Raw genomic sequence first — 15051 nt, 5'->3', positions numbered from 1 at the left:
AGTGTTAAAAAAAAGTCTTCCATACAAAAGAACGTCTTTCTGAATCAGTGAATAGTAATGCTCATCAGAATTTCCTAATCACACAAAAACAAAGCCAAGTCCATACATTCGATCAGTTGTCAAAGTAATAGGAGGTGGATTATGTCAACCCTAGTCAGAGCTCCTGCTGACTTCTTGCTATACACTGTTCACCAGTTTGAGTAAAGTGAACTTTGTGAGAGAATAGTGTTTGATGGCCAGGACCTCTTCTGGGCATTCTTCCTAGGTGGAATACACAACAGATAAGGGAGTAGAGGAGGTAATACAGGGAAGCTACTCATTCCAGCTCAGAAGGAGGTGATGAAGCCCATATATGCATTCAAGGAGCCAATGGCATCATCTAGCTGTGGATAGTGGCTTATGTGGTGGTCATCCAGAATCGACACTGTGGATCACAGCAGCGTTTTCCCGTACAGCTCCAAAAACTCTGGATAGAGATTTACAGGATCCAATGGCCCATAGATAAAATGAATAGGGATAGTTACAGAGGCAAGAGCTCCCACCCAGCGCCTTCTGAACTTCTTCCTCTGATTGATGTACTGTAAGAGACCATCAATGGCTAAGTTCCCGTCATTGTTGGGGATCTCTGCCCACATGTCCCACAGCTCACTCTCAGAGGGCCAAGTATACAGCCCAAAGACTGTGGTGAGACCTCGAGAGAATACAAAGAAGTTCATCAGTTGTGTGAGGATGGGTGATAGCACACCTCCATCTTTGGGTAGCATTTGGAGAAGGAGAGGACGGTGAGTCTCAGGGAAGATACCTCCATTTGACAGACAGAGACTCTTTATGGTAAGCCGACCAGATCGATTCTGCTTGTACCTGAAGAGAAGGTCCTGAGCAACAATTATCTCCACAGTCATGAGACTTGATCCTGAGGTTCTGGAGCCCCAGATGCCGCAAAAGCGCTTCCACGATGCTGACCTGCTCAAATATGGACTAGTGATGTGGTCTCGGTTTGTCACTGAAGCCAACGCCTAAGAAATCAAGGGCAATCACTCGATGAAACCTCAAGGGCAGACCTTCCCAAATATTGTACCAATCGTAGCTGGATGTTGGAAAACGTGTAAAACCACAACTATCTCCTGACTTCCATCCACACCCACAGAGTCTTGGTAGAAGATACGCAGTTCCTCGTAAGTGAAAAACTTGCCTGAAGACTTCCAGGAGTGAAGATCGTGTGAGAGCTGAGGGCGCCGGATGTGCGGATGCGCAGCAAGCAGAAGCACTGCCCACAGCCCCACCCGGACCCACCTGGACCCACCACTCCCTCATCCTGCGGAGGCGATCTCTGCGCGCGGCTGCGTTATCCCAAGCTGCCCGCCGCAGCGTTGCAGAGCACAGGGCGCCGCGGCCCTGCAGGGCCGGCCGGCGGCGGGGGCGCAGTCAGCAACCCACATCCAGCACAGGGCGGCGCCGCGCCCGGCAGCTACAGCCACTCTGGCGTGCACGGCGGCACTGCATTTGCTGGGCGCGACTGCCGCAAGGGAAGTGCCCGGGTGTGCTGGTTGCCGCGGCCTCTATTTCTAAACTATTTCTTTTATTTTCCTATTTCTTTTCATTCCTACTGCTTACACCCTCACTGACTATTGCAACCGCCTCTTGAGGGGATTGAAATATTCACAGATATTCCATTTATTCTCCTTTTGGGCATGTAGTAGGATTACATTTGCTCACCCCTGAAATTAGGCATAGACACAGTCAATGAAATGTGAACAGAACTGACATGCGTTACTCTTAGACTGAGTACGAGTTTTACAAGCCAGTGCATAATTCACCATGCTATAGAGACAGATGATCTTCCAGATGGATGCCTGAGTGTAGTGTAGCTCAGTTCCCCCCACCCTTCACACATGGGCCCAAAATGTACACGGAGCAGCAGCAAGAAATACATGTCCGTGCTATCTTTGTTAGTTTAATCCACAGAGACTTCGGAGTCTGCAGTTATACAGCATCCTAGCCTGTCCTGACTGATATGATCCCTTTACTGATTTCTCTACTCACAGTCTCTTCTCTCTCCGAGTATTCTACATCACTATCATATTAATCTTCCTGAAATAGAAGTCTAATTACATAAATTCCTTATGAAAATCTTTCAATATTTCCCTGTTATCTTCACTGACTTTCACATCACAGAGTGCATCTCAACTTCCTTTTAAAACTCCCACGGTTTCTCTACATGCACACACACACTTTCTAACGCGTTCGCTTTTCTGTTCCTGTGATTCTAGGATGCTCTCTGCTAGTCCTGTCCGTTTAAGTGCTACCTATTCTTAAGTAACAGTTCAAATGCCAGTATCTCTATGAGGCCTTTTCTGGATCTCTGCAAAAAAACGGGGGGGGGGGGAGGCAAGAAACACCTTCCTCCCAAAGGAACAAAGAATGGCAATTACTTATAAGTAAGCCAGATTTTAGCAATTGGACCACTTTTGTCTTAAATATAACTAACCTGTCTCTGTAGCTTATAAGATATTCATAAATTCTTCAAACAAAAGAAATTTATCATAAAGGATACAGGTAAATAGAAGTTCTGTGAAATTGTTTTAAAAATAAGTAAATAAATGAATTCCCAAAGGACTTTGAGTCTTTATTGTAGTTCTCATCACACTTTGCAGTGGCCATTTCTAGCACTTTTCAGGCAGTAAATGGTCTTCTTTCACTTCCACGTTGTTGAAAATTCTTTTGCATAATGCCTAGTAAATATCCTAATGTTGAATATCTGAATGAATGAATGAATGAATGAATGAAATTAAGGTTATATTGTATTTTACAACTACCACTTTTTTCTTCAGAAGTCACAACAAGGCAAATGTTGCCAATAAAATAGTTCTCAAGTTAAAAAACATAAATGTCTGAGAAATGAACTGAGAAAAGGAGAAATCGTTACAGGACATGAATGGTACAGGATAATAGTACATATCAAAGGGTGAACTCTGGGTCACAGCTTGTGGGATCAGGCAAGAACATATCTAGTCATAGTCTTTCAAATAATCTTCTTAAAAATTATTTTTTCTGAGATCCACTTTTATTCTTTTCTCTGACTAATTTTATTTGGCTTTTAAGCATTTCTTCGTGATTTCAGTTTTTAAACAATTTAAACAAATAAAAATTACGTTACAGAATTGCTACTTTTAAACTCTTACTTTCCACTGGGACTGTTATTGTAAAATCTGTTCTTATTCTTTTAATTTATCTATATTCTTTTGTTTTAAATGTAATAATTGTTCATTATATTTTTCTCCAACTGCTTTAAATGCACCAAACCTTCTTTTCTGTGTAAGTATCAAAGTCCATAAATATTCTTTGTCATTATCCTAACCTTGAATTATAAAAGGAAAAAAAAACTCTCATAACTTTTTGTTATACAAAATAGTCCTTAAAATATCCCCCTATTTTTACTGTAAATGTAGTCTTCACGGCAACAGTCAAGAGAACAAGACTTAGTCATTCTTCATCACACATTGCAAGGGTTATGCCTCTTCTGTTGTGAGGCCTGCAGCAATATGCTCACAAGTGGATCTCTGGGTCATTGACTGCACTTTTGCTAATGAGAAATCTTCAGTAAGAGTGACCAGGCCTTATGCAAATATCTCCAGTAGTTTCTTCCACTAGTGATGCCTTAGAGCCTCAGAATCCATCACTCAACAAGTGTTTACTGAAAACTTACTGATACTCAGATCTTAAACTGTTACTAAACAGAATACCAGATATGGGATAGAATTCCTGCCTGAAGGGTTTATACACCAGACAAGACTTACATATATTACAGAGAAGCGTAACAGAGCAAGTGATTAAGTTCTAAATTTCACTGTACACCCTAAAAAAAAGGAGAAATTGATATGGAACATGAATGGTATAGGAAAACGGTCCTTAGGGAGGCCAGACACGAGAGGGTGAGCTCCAGGTGATCACTTCTAGGATCAGGCAAGAACATATCTAGTCCTGGAGTTAAGATTTCTATTTTTTCTAGATTTATAGAGGTATAATTGTCAAGTAAAAATTGTATATATTCTAGATATGCATGATGATTTAATATACATATCGATTGTGAAATGATTACCACAACCAAATTAATTAATATGTGTATCACCTCACATACTTATCACTCTGTGTGTGCGTGTTTGTTTATGCCTGGAGGACATTTAAGATCTATGTTTGGAAAATTTCCAGTAAACAATACAATATTGTTAACTATAGTCACTATTCTGTACACTAGTTCCCTAGAACTTATTCATCTTATAACTGAAAGTGTGTACCCTTTGACCCAAACCTCTCATTTACCCCAATTCCTGGCAACCGCCATTCATTCCACCATTCTACTCTCTGCTTCTATGAGTTCAACTTTTTAGGTTCCACATGTAAGTTAGATCATACTGTATTCGTTTTTCTGTGTGAGGCTTATTTCACCTAGCACAATGCCCTCCAGGCTCATCCATGTCATTGCAAATAGCAGGATTTCCTTCTCTTTTATGGCTGAATAATATTCCTCTATCTCCCTCTCTCCCTCTCCCTCTCCCTCTCTCTCTCTCTCTCTCTCTCTGTGTGTGTGTGTGTCTGTGTGTCTGTGTATGTGTGTATACCATATTTACTTTATCCATTCATTCACTGATGGATACTTAGGCCATTTATTTATCTTGACTGTTGTGAATGATGCTGCTATGAACATGTGGATGCAGATATCTCCTTGAGATACTGATATCACCTTTTAAAATATATAGCTAGAAATGGGATTGCTGGGTCATATTGTAGTACTATTTTTATTTTTTGAAAAATCTCTATGCTCTATGGTGTTTTCCATAGTGGCTATGCCTATTTACATTCCCACCAAAAGTATAGAAGGATTTCTTTTTCTTGGTTTCCTCTCCAACATGTGTTATCTTTTATCTTTTATGTAGTAGCCATCCTAATAGGTATGAGGTGATATCTCACTGTGGTTTTGATTTGTATTTCCCTGGTGATTAATGATGTTGAACACTTTTTAATATACCTGTTGGCCGTTTGTATGTCTCTTTTTGGAAACATGTCTATTTTTTAGGTATGTTTAGGTTCTTTGTCCATTTTAAAATAGGCTTATTTTGTGTTTTCTTGCTATTGAGTTGTATGAATTCTGTATATATTTTGAATATTAACTCCTGATCATAGATATAGTTTGCCAATATATTATTGCATACCACAACTTGCTTATTTATTTTGTTGATTGTATCTTTTGCTGCAGAAGTTTTTAGTTAGATGCAGTTACACTTCTTTGTTTTTGCTTTTGTTGCCTGTGCTTTGGGTGTCATACCCCAAAAATCATCACCAAGACCTATGGCAAGGAGCTTTTTCTTTATATTTATTTTAGAAGCTTTATGGTTTCAGATCATACATTTCAGTCTTGAACCCATTTTCAGTTATTTTTGTATATGGAATAAGATAAACATCCAAAATCATTCTTTTCCATGTGGATATCTAGTTTCCCCAATACAGTTTATTGAAAAGACTATTTGTTCCCCATTGTGTAGTTTTCATGGCCTAGTCAAAGATTAGTTGGCCATATATTTGTGGGTTTACTTCGGGTTATTCCATTTCTTTGGTCTATATGTCTGTTTTTATAGCACTACTACACTGTTTTGATTACCATGGCTTTGTATATAGTTTGAAATCATGACCCATTATGCTTCTGGCTTTGTCCTTCTTTCTTAAGATTGCATTGGATATTTTGGGTCATTTGTGATTTCATTTGAATTTTAATTATTAAAATTCTTTTTCTATTTTTAGAACTGTTTTTTCCACATTTTCTTTTTTCTTTCTTTCTTTCTTTTTTTTTTTTTTTTGAAGTGGAATTTCCCTCTTTTCACTCAAGTTGGAGTGCAATGGTACAATCTCACCTCACTGCAACCTCTGCCTCCTGGGTTCAAGTGATTCTCCTGTCTCAGCCTGCTAAGTAGCTGAGATTACAGGTGCACACCACCATGTCCAGCTATTTTTTTTTTTTTTTTTTCGTATTTCTTAGTAGAGATGGGGTTTCACTATGTTGGCCAGGTTGGTCTCAAACTCCTGACCTCAAGTGATCCACTCACCTCAGCCTCCAAAGTGCTGGGCTTACAGGCATAAGCCACTACACCCGGCCATTTTTTCTACATTTTCTAAAAAAATGCCATTGAAATTTTGAGTGACTGCATTGACTCTGTAGATCATTATGGGTAATGCAGAAATTTTAACAATATTAGTTCTTCCAATTAATGAACACAGAAAATCTTTCCATTTATTTGTGTCTTCTTCCATTTCTTTCTTCAATGTCTTATAGTTTTCAGTGTACAGATCTTTCACCTCCTTGGTTAAATTTATTTGTAAGTAAGTATTTCATTATTTTTGATGCTATTGCTTTGGTTTCTTATTATTATTATAATTTGAGTTCTAGGGTACATGTGCACAACGTGCAGGTTTGTTACATAGGTATACATGTGCCATGTTGGTTTGCTGCACCCATCAACTCATCATTTACATTAGGTATTTCTCCTAACGCTATCCCTACCCCAGCCCTGCACCCCCCAACAGACCCCAGTGTGTGATGTTCCCCTCCCTGTGTCCATGTGTTCTCATTGTTCAACTCCCACTTATGAGTGAGAACATACATTGTTTGGTTTTCTGTCCTTGTGATATTTTGCTGAGAATAATGGTTTCCAGCTTTATCCATGTCCCTGCAAAGGACATGAACTCATCTTTTTTATGGCTGCATAGTATTCCATGGTGTATATGTGCCACATTTTTTTAATTGATTTTTTTCCAGTCTATTATTGATGGACATTTGGGTTGGTTCCAAGTCTTTGCTATTGTGAATAGTGCCGCAGTAAACATATATGTACGTGTGTCTTTATAGTAGCATGATTTATAATCCTTTGGATACTTAATTCTTTTTTGGATGATTTGTTGTTAGTATAGATGCACAACTGATTTTCATATGTTGATTTCATATCCTGCAACTTTCTTGAATTTCTTTGTTAGTTTCTAATATCACTTTAGATGGAGTTTAGGGTTTCCTACATATAAGATCATGTCATCTGCAAACAGAGACAATTTATCTTCTTCCTTTCCAATTCAGATGAATGTTATTTCTTTTTCTTGCTTAATTGCTGTGGCTAGGACTTATAGTACTACGTTGATTGGGAGTGGTAAGAGTGGGCACCTGATAAGGTTAGGCTTTATGTCCCCACCCAAATCTCATCTTCAATTGTAACCTGCATCATCCCCATAATCCCCACATATCAAAGGAAACCAGGTGAAGGTAATTGAATCATGGAGGGCAGTTTCCCTGATGCTGTTCTTGTGATAGTAAGTTCTCGTGAGCTCTGATAATTTTGTAAGGGGCTCTTACCCCTTCTCTTGGCACTTCTTCTTGCCACCTTGTGAAGAAGGTGCCTTGCTTCCCCTTGGCCTTCGGCCACAGTTGTAAGCTTCCTGAGGTCTCCCCAGCCATGATGAACTGTGATTCAGTTAAACCTTTTTCCTTTATAAATCACACACTTTCTTGCAGTCCTTTATAGCAGTGTCAAAACAGACTAATACAACACCCTTATCTTATTCCTAATCTCAGAAAAGCTTTCAACTTTTCACTATTCGGTATGATATCAGCTGTAGACTTGTCATACATGTCCTTTATTATGTTTAGATACATTCTTTCTATACCTAATTTGTTGGGAGCTTTTATCATGACAGGATGTTGAATTTTGAGAAATGCTTTTTCTGCATCTTAGATGATAATATGATTTTTATCCATTATTCTGTGAAGATGATATACAGTAGTCCCCGTTTATGCATGGGGAATACATTCCGGGACCCCCAGAGGATGTCTGAAACTGCAGATTGTACTGAAACCTACTTATAGTATGCTTTTTATTCTATGTATATACCTATGAAAAAGTTTAATTTATGTTAGGCACAGCAAGAGATTAACAACAATAGAGCAATTATAACAATATACTATAATAAGAGTTATGTGAATGTTGTCTCTCTTACTTCCTCTCAAAATATCCTATTGTATTAGACTCATTTTTCTTCTTGTGATGATGTGTGTGATAAAAGGTCACCATGATGAGACGAAGTATGGTGAACGACACAGGCATTTATGTAGGCATTAATCTACATAAAATTAGGTTACTATTGACTTTCTGATTATACATCAGAAGGAAGACCATTTGCTTTGAGTGACCCTTGATTATTGAGCTATGAGAATGTTGATGGTTGAATGCCAAGTGCGTATGATGTCAATGTCCAACAGGTCGGTTGTGATACAGTTTGGATACCCTGGAAAAAGGAATAGTTCATCTCCTGGGTGGGAGGAAACAGGACAGTGTAAGATTTCATCCTGCTACTTAAAATGCACAATTCAAAACTTATGAATTGTTTTTCTGAAATTTTCCATTTAATATTTTCAGACCATGACTGAGTGCAGGTAACTGAAACCACGGAAAGTGAAACCAAGCATAAGTGAGAATTCTGTATCACATTTATTGACTCGTGTACGTTGAATTATCTATTTATTCCAAGGATAAAGACCTCTTAATCATGGTGAATGTTCCTTTTGATATGCTGTTGAATTTGATATGCTAGCATTTTTTTGAGGATTTTTATATCTATATTCTTCAGAGATATTGGCCTGTAATTTTCTTTATTTGTGTTGTCCTTATCTGGGTTAGCATTGTATAACAGTGACCTCATGTAATAGATTGGAAGTGTTCCCTCCAAGTGTCTGCTCTTAGATTTTTCTTTATTGGGAGATTTTTTTTTTTTATTTCTGATTTATTCTCCTTACTCATTATTGGGTACTCATTACCCAAATTTGTTCAGATTTTCTATTTCTTCATCACTCAGTCTTGGTAGATTCTATGTGTCTAGCCTTTATCAATTTGTTGTAAGTTATTGTATTTTTTGGCATATAATTGTTCATAGCAGTCTCTATGATCCTTTTTTATTTCTGTCGCAATATCTCCTCATTAATTTAAAATTTTATTTAGTTGAATCCTCATTCCTTTTTTCTTGATTTGGCTGAAGGCTTGTCAATTTTGTTTATCTTTAAAAAAGTAACTCTTAGTTATATTGATCTTTTCTATTATCTTTCTAGTAACTATTTCATTTATTTATACTCTAATGTTTATTATTCCCTTCCCTTTTCTATCTTTGTCTTAGTTTTTTTTCCTATTTTCTTGAGGTATAAAGTTAAGTTGTTCATTTAAGATTTTTTAAAATATAGGCATTTATCAATGTAAACTTCCCTCTTAGAACATCTTTTGCTGCATCCCAGAAGTTTTGGTATGTTGTATTGTTATTGTTATTTTCATTTGTCTCAAGACACTTTTGACTTCTCTTTGGATTTCTTTTTTGATCCACTGGTCATTTGGGAGTATATTGTTTACTTTCCATATATCTGTGCTGGGATTAATATTTCTGACTTTTTAGCCAGGCTGCCTGTATTCTAATTACAACTTCACCACTTACAAGGTATTTAGCTTTAGGTAAGCCATTTAAACTCTCAGTGCCTCAGTCCCCTTATCTGTAACAATGAGGAAGACAATGATATTAATAATAATAAGAGTATCTACCTTCCTGACTGTGAAGATGAAATGAAATAGTCAGTAGAAACTAGTTAAAATTGTTCATAGTATACAGTATTTATTCTTTTTATGTATAACTGATGTTTTATGAGATCCTTAGAGTGCTAGACACTGTTTGTATGAATTATTTTATATGATCTCACCACAACCTTATAAAAAAGTTTTTATTGTCCCATGTTTTAGGTGGAGTGGTTACAGGAGTTAGTTTCAGCCAACAGTTAGTATATAGAGAAGCTGCTAGGCAAACATAAGATTTTTTTTTTAAATCTAGCATAAGGACCTGAACACTTTACCACATCTGTCTCCCCTGTTGACTATGAATTCAATGCCTAGATCCCATGAGGCAAGGGTCAAAGCATTTGATGTTGGGAATGTCGAACTCATACTTCTCACAGGATGTCCTTCTGAGAAGTATTCTTTCTCTTACTTACTTATGTTTTGTTAATTTTTGCTTGGTTTTGATTGTTTGTAGACATCAGTTTGTAATTTCTTGTGTACAACAGAAATGAAGGGAAGATCCTGGGAGTACCAACATTTAAGAGTGACCAAAAGAATGGAAGCCAGCAAAAGGGATAGAAATCTATCGTCTTGACTCCCAAACCTACTCCATGTTGATAGTCTTAATCTTAGTTAATGATCCCTGCTGCTTGATCCAAAAACCTCAGAATGACTTCACTCATTTCCCTCCTTCTGTACTGTTGTTACCTCTTCAGAGACAAAACTTCAATACTTTCCACTTAGACTTTCACTACTGACTTCTAACTCATCTTTTTGCTGCTAACTTTCTCTTACTTTGAGCAGTTATCCAGCTTACTCTAAGACCAGAGTAAATTTTCAAAAAAATAAAAGGTTCTGCAACTTTTCATTTTTCTTCAATTCCAACTCAGGTTCATATGTTTGTCACCCAGTCTAGAAGGGCTTTCCTCCACAATTTTGCTTGGCAAACTCCTTTTCGTCCTTTAAGACCCAACAAAATTGTTGCCTTTTCATGAAAATGGACACTCTTCCATCCTTCTGATATTAACAATGTTTTGTTCTTGTGTCCATGATAAACCTTGTCATAATATATTACAGTTTATCCTGGAGGAAAGCACCACAAGACCAAGAATTTCCTTTTTTTTCATCCCAATGCTTGATACATAGTAGCCATTTGGTAAATACATGTTGAATGAAAGCATGAATTTATAGCATATTTACCTTCGCTTGACTTGGAGTTTCATAAGGAATGCAACAGCATCCAATTTATGTACTTTCTTTCTGCTTAACAAAGTATCTGACACATAGTACAAAAGTTAAATATAATAAATAAAAGATTAATTGCATAGATTTTTAAAAGGAGATAGAAAATATTTTAATATCTAGGAATTTCACCCTAAGATGGAAGACCTGTGGGTGGTTACAAGTAGGTAAGCAGAGTCCAAAATGTAGTGTCATTTTCAATGGCAGAGGGGAACAGGAGAGTCAGTAAGAAACAAATGCTCAAGGAGCTTGAGTGGAGACTGAAATAGGCATCTCTTTATTATCTTATTGGCTGATTTATACTTCTTATAAAATAATTAGCTTACGCATTACCTCCTCTAAGAAACGAGAATCTCTCCTAGGCAGATTATCCAAAAGTTTGGGTCCAAACATGATCCAAAAGTTTACGTTGGCCTACCATGGTTCCTTTACAAAAAAAAGACCAAAAATGTTCTGCCATTCTTGCTCATCATGATTTTGCCTCAATTTTTCAAGTTATGTTTTATTCATAATGGATTTTTTTTTTTTTTTTGGTTTTCTGAACGTGTTCTGTTCCTTTTACTGCCTTAAAAACCCTTATCACTGAGTCTTCCTACTATTTCCTTCACCTCCACATACCCTACTGAATTTTCAAACTGCAATTCAAATATTCCTTCCTTAGGGGAATCTCATCAGACTGTCTCCCTAGACCACCACACCCCACTCAACAACTAGATCACATCCCTTTATTAGGGGTACTATTGTTTCAATATAATTGCAATTATAATTATTGACCCATTGAATGGGTTGATTCGTGTCCCTTCCTTCTTTATTATAAGCTTTAAGGGGGCAAAATCTATTTCTGTTTTTCTTATCATCTTTCCCTCTTTAGTGCTTCCACATTGTCTGGTACATTTCTGACACCTAATAAATATTTGTTGGAAGGAATAAATATTAGTGAGAGAAAAAATGGGTAATGCATTCATGAGTCAATAAGGATTATATAATATTTTTTGTGGTAAATATTTTGTTTACCTCCAATTACTGAAACAAAGAGTTTCATATCCTGAAATATGACCTGAAAGTCATGAAATGAAAGGTTTGATAAGGCTGGACATGGTAGCTCACACCTGTGATCCCAGCACTTCCGGAGGCCAGGGTGAGAGGATTGCTTGAGCTCAGAAGTTCAAGACCAGCCTGGGCAGCACAATACTTTGTGTCTACAGAAAAAGAAACAAAATTAGCTGAGTGTGGCGGTACACACCTGTAGTCCCACCTACTCCAAAGGCTGAAGTGGGGGAATTGCATGAGCCCAGGAGTTCCAGGCTGCAGCATGCTGAGATCATGCCACTGTGCTCCAGGCTGGGTGACAGAGCAAGGGCCTGTCTCAAAAAAAAATTTTTTTTTAAATAAGAAAGTTTTGATAAGCAGAATATTAGTTTAAATATGAATGAGAAGAGATGTATAGCATTTGTAGGTGTACAGAGCCAAATATTCCATAAAGGAAGAAGTTAAGAGCAATGATATGGAATAAGCATGGGGCTTTTAAGAACTTGTCTAAGTAGAGGGTATTCTTTGGTCAGTACTTGAAAAAATAAAATAAGGCTTGCTGGAGTGGAGCAAGTCAATGGAAACCCTTCACAGTTAGGAGGAGCATTTACACTAAATGACTTTATTTCAAACATTCAACAAACACTGACTGTCTATTGGTTACCAGCCATATAATGTTAGGTGCTAGGGAAATAGAAGTAAGTAGAATGAGGTGGGGGAGGTTCATTGTGGCTCTTGGAAAAGAAAATACATAATCAAAGTTTGTGTTAGAAGGGTCAATCTGAAGGCTTTTGAAAAATGGATCTGGGATAGGGAGGATGTTTGCTGAAGGAACAAATCAATCGATTCAATTAATTCAATAAACTAATTATGATTTTAGTGAGTATTCTGTGAACCCTCACTTAGTTTGATTACCTTGACTGTGACATTTAACTTTGTATTTCACTACTTCTTTGCTTCTCTTACATTCAGTTAAAAATATTTTTAAAATATAATTTTCAAGGTTCAGAAACAAAAAAGTAAATGACATTCTGGAAAAAGATAGATGTGCTTAGAACCAAAAAATAAAAATAATGGAGACGGTAAATATGTAAGTGAGAAATATGATGATGATTTTCATTAACAAAATACACCATTAAATATATTCTCATGTGATCCAAAGTAATTTCATTCTCTGCGCCCAGCGAGTTGTTATCTACCGATGGTGGTTTTTCAAATGCACCGTGCAGTTAGAGGTCTGTGACCCCCATCATAGACCTCCATCACTGAGAAGTTCAGAGGTAGAAGATGCAGCGGGACAACATTGGCCTCCATTAATCTTAGCTTGAAAAGAGGATCTTTCGAGAACACTATCTAAATTTAGCTGTGTTCAAAATGCTCCACCACAGAAGAGCAGCATAAAGCAATCTCATTAAAACAAGCTCAGAAAACAATTCCAGGATATATGAGTAAAAGCAAACTGAACAATGGAAGCACAAATAGTATGACCTTCTCTTGACTTCTACTTGCACAGCTCTACTTATTCAAGCTCTGTTTTGGACATTAAGCTTTTTTCATAACCATAACTTTTGTGTTTTTTCAATCATCCCATCTATTATGTTTCCCCTTACACTTTTTATTTAGTTCTTTTAGGAGAAATTTGAAAAAAAAAATCTTTATAAATCGAGGTTTTTTTATTCAAGAGCTTTTAAAATAACAGTACATCACCAGATCATTAAAAAAAGTGTTCTATTGTAGTTAAGTTACTGTTCATTGAAATTTTTCTAGTCTTCAATGGGAGAGCTACTGTTTCTTCCAGTTGAGCTCAAAAGGAAAAGCAAAAAAAAAAAGATGGGCAGAAGCCAGAAATGCTGAATAAATTAGTGTCCTTTTTATTTACTTTTTAAAAACTATGAATTGGCTCATTTAAATAGATTCTAAAAGTATTTGTATGTGGGTCCGAACACTGTTGTCATGGAGATTAAAACATTTTTGCTGTTGTTGTGTACACTAGAGATGGCAGTTTTCTTCTAGTTGATGCTTCTGTAGAATAAAAAAGAGTTGAGCTGAGAAAGGTATGTCTTAATGGAATTGTTAATATGTAGTCTTATTTTGGATGACATTTTAAAATCACTTACCTATTTAATCTGTGTATTGTAGAGCATGCTGGGCAATTATCAGTTCCATTGGTACCTGCCTCAGTTGCAGTTCAGTCTTAAGTACTTACCAAAGGGAACTCATCTGGGGCGGCAGGGGTAACTGAAAAGTGTGGGAGCTGAGGAAGTGTTTGAGAGCTTGTGGGCAGTGTGCCTGCTCCAATTGTAGTCTCAGTGAGGAAGAGCACCATCTGTGCAAGATTTTCTCAGATGTCCTCTTTAGAACTCTCATTGTCATCAGTTCTATGTGCTCTAAAATCATTACTTTTTCTTCTTCATTTTGAACATAAGCTATTTTTTAAGACATATAGGTTTTATTTCTGTGTGATCAAAAACTATGTCTTGGGCAACTTCTACTTTTTGGGATTAACAATTATTTTCTTTGTGGTCTTGACTGTCTCACTCTCTCTGTGTATATATACATCCATATACACAACATATACATCCATATATGTATATATACAAACAGAGAGAGTGTGTGTGTATATTTATACAGAGAGAGAGAGACAGAGAGAGAGTCAGTCTTGCTCTCTTAACCAGCTGGGGTGCAATGGTGCAATTATGGCTCACTGGAGCCTCCACCTCCCAGACTCAAGCAATTCTCATGCCTCAGTCTTCTGAGTGGCTGGGACTACCAGCATGCACCACCACACCCAGTTAGTTATTGCACTTTTTTTTGAGGAGACAGGGTTTTGCAGTGTTGCCCAAGCTGGTCTTGAACTCCTGGGCCTCCAACAATTCTCCTGACTTGACTTCTCAATGTGCTGAAATTATAGGCGTGAGCCACCTTGCCTGATCATCGTCCACATATATTTTTGAAAGTGAGGAACAATGAGACTTTTCTAAGTTTTTTTCTGTTTGCTAACTTATCAGAGAAAACTAGTGGAAATAATATTAAAAAGAAATCACTAAATGCTACTCATGGATAATGTGCAAGAAAACGCAGCAAAATTATTAGGCACAGATGAAGAAGAGAAGAAGAAAAATGCCCACTTTGTGAGAATACCACAGTAGACCCT

General features: G+C 37.2%; 1 pseudogene across 1 annotated transcript; it reads right to left on the bottom strand.

Moving 5' to 3' along the window:
• Positions 1-326: 326 nt before the first annotated feature.
• On the bottom strand, positions 327-14223 carry LOC105555390 (annotated as a pseudogene). Its single transcript, XR_001008463.1, has 3 exons — positions 14104-14223; positions 1193-1395; positions 327-1150 (listed from the first exon to the last, which is right to left on the bottom strand). The product of XR_001008463.1 is annotated as a mesoderm-specific transcript homolog protein-like (transcript).
• Between the last annotated feature and the right edge of the window lie 828 nt (positions 14224-15051).

Source organism: Mandrillus leucophaeus, unplaced genomic scaffold (assembly GCF_000951045.1).
Source record: "Mandrillus leucophaeus isolate KB7577 unplaced genomic scaffold, Mleu.le_1.0 Scaffold682, whole genome shotgun sequence".
NCBI lineage: Eukaryota > Metazoa > Chordata > Mammalia > Primates > Cercopithecidae > Mandrillus > Mandrillus leucophaeus.
This window is presented reverse-complemented; position numbering and strand designations above follow the sequence as displayed.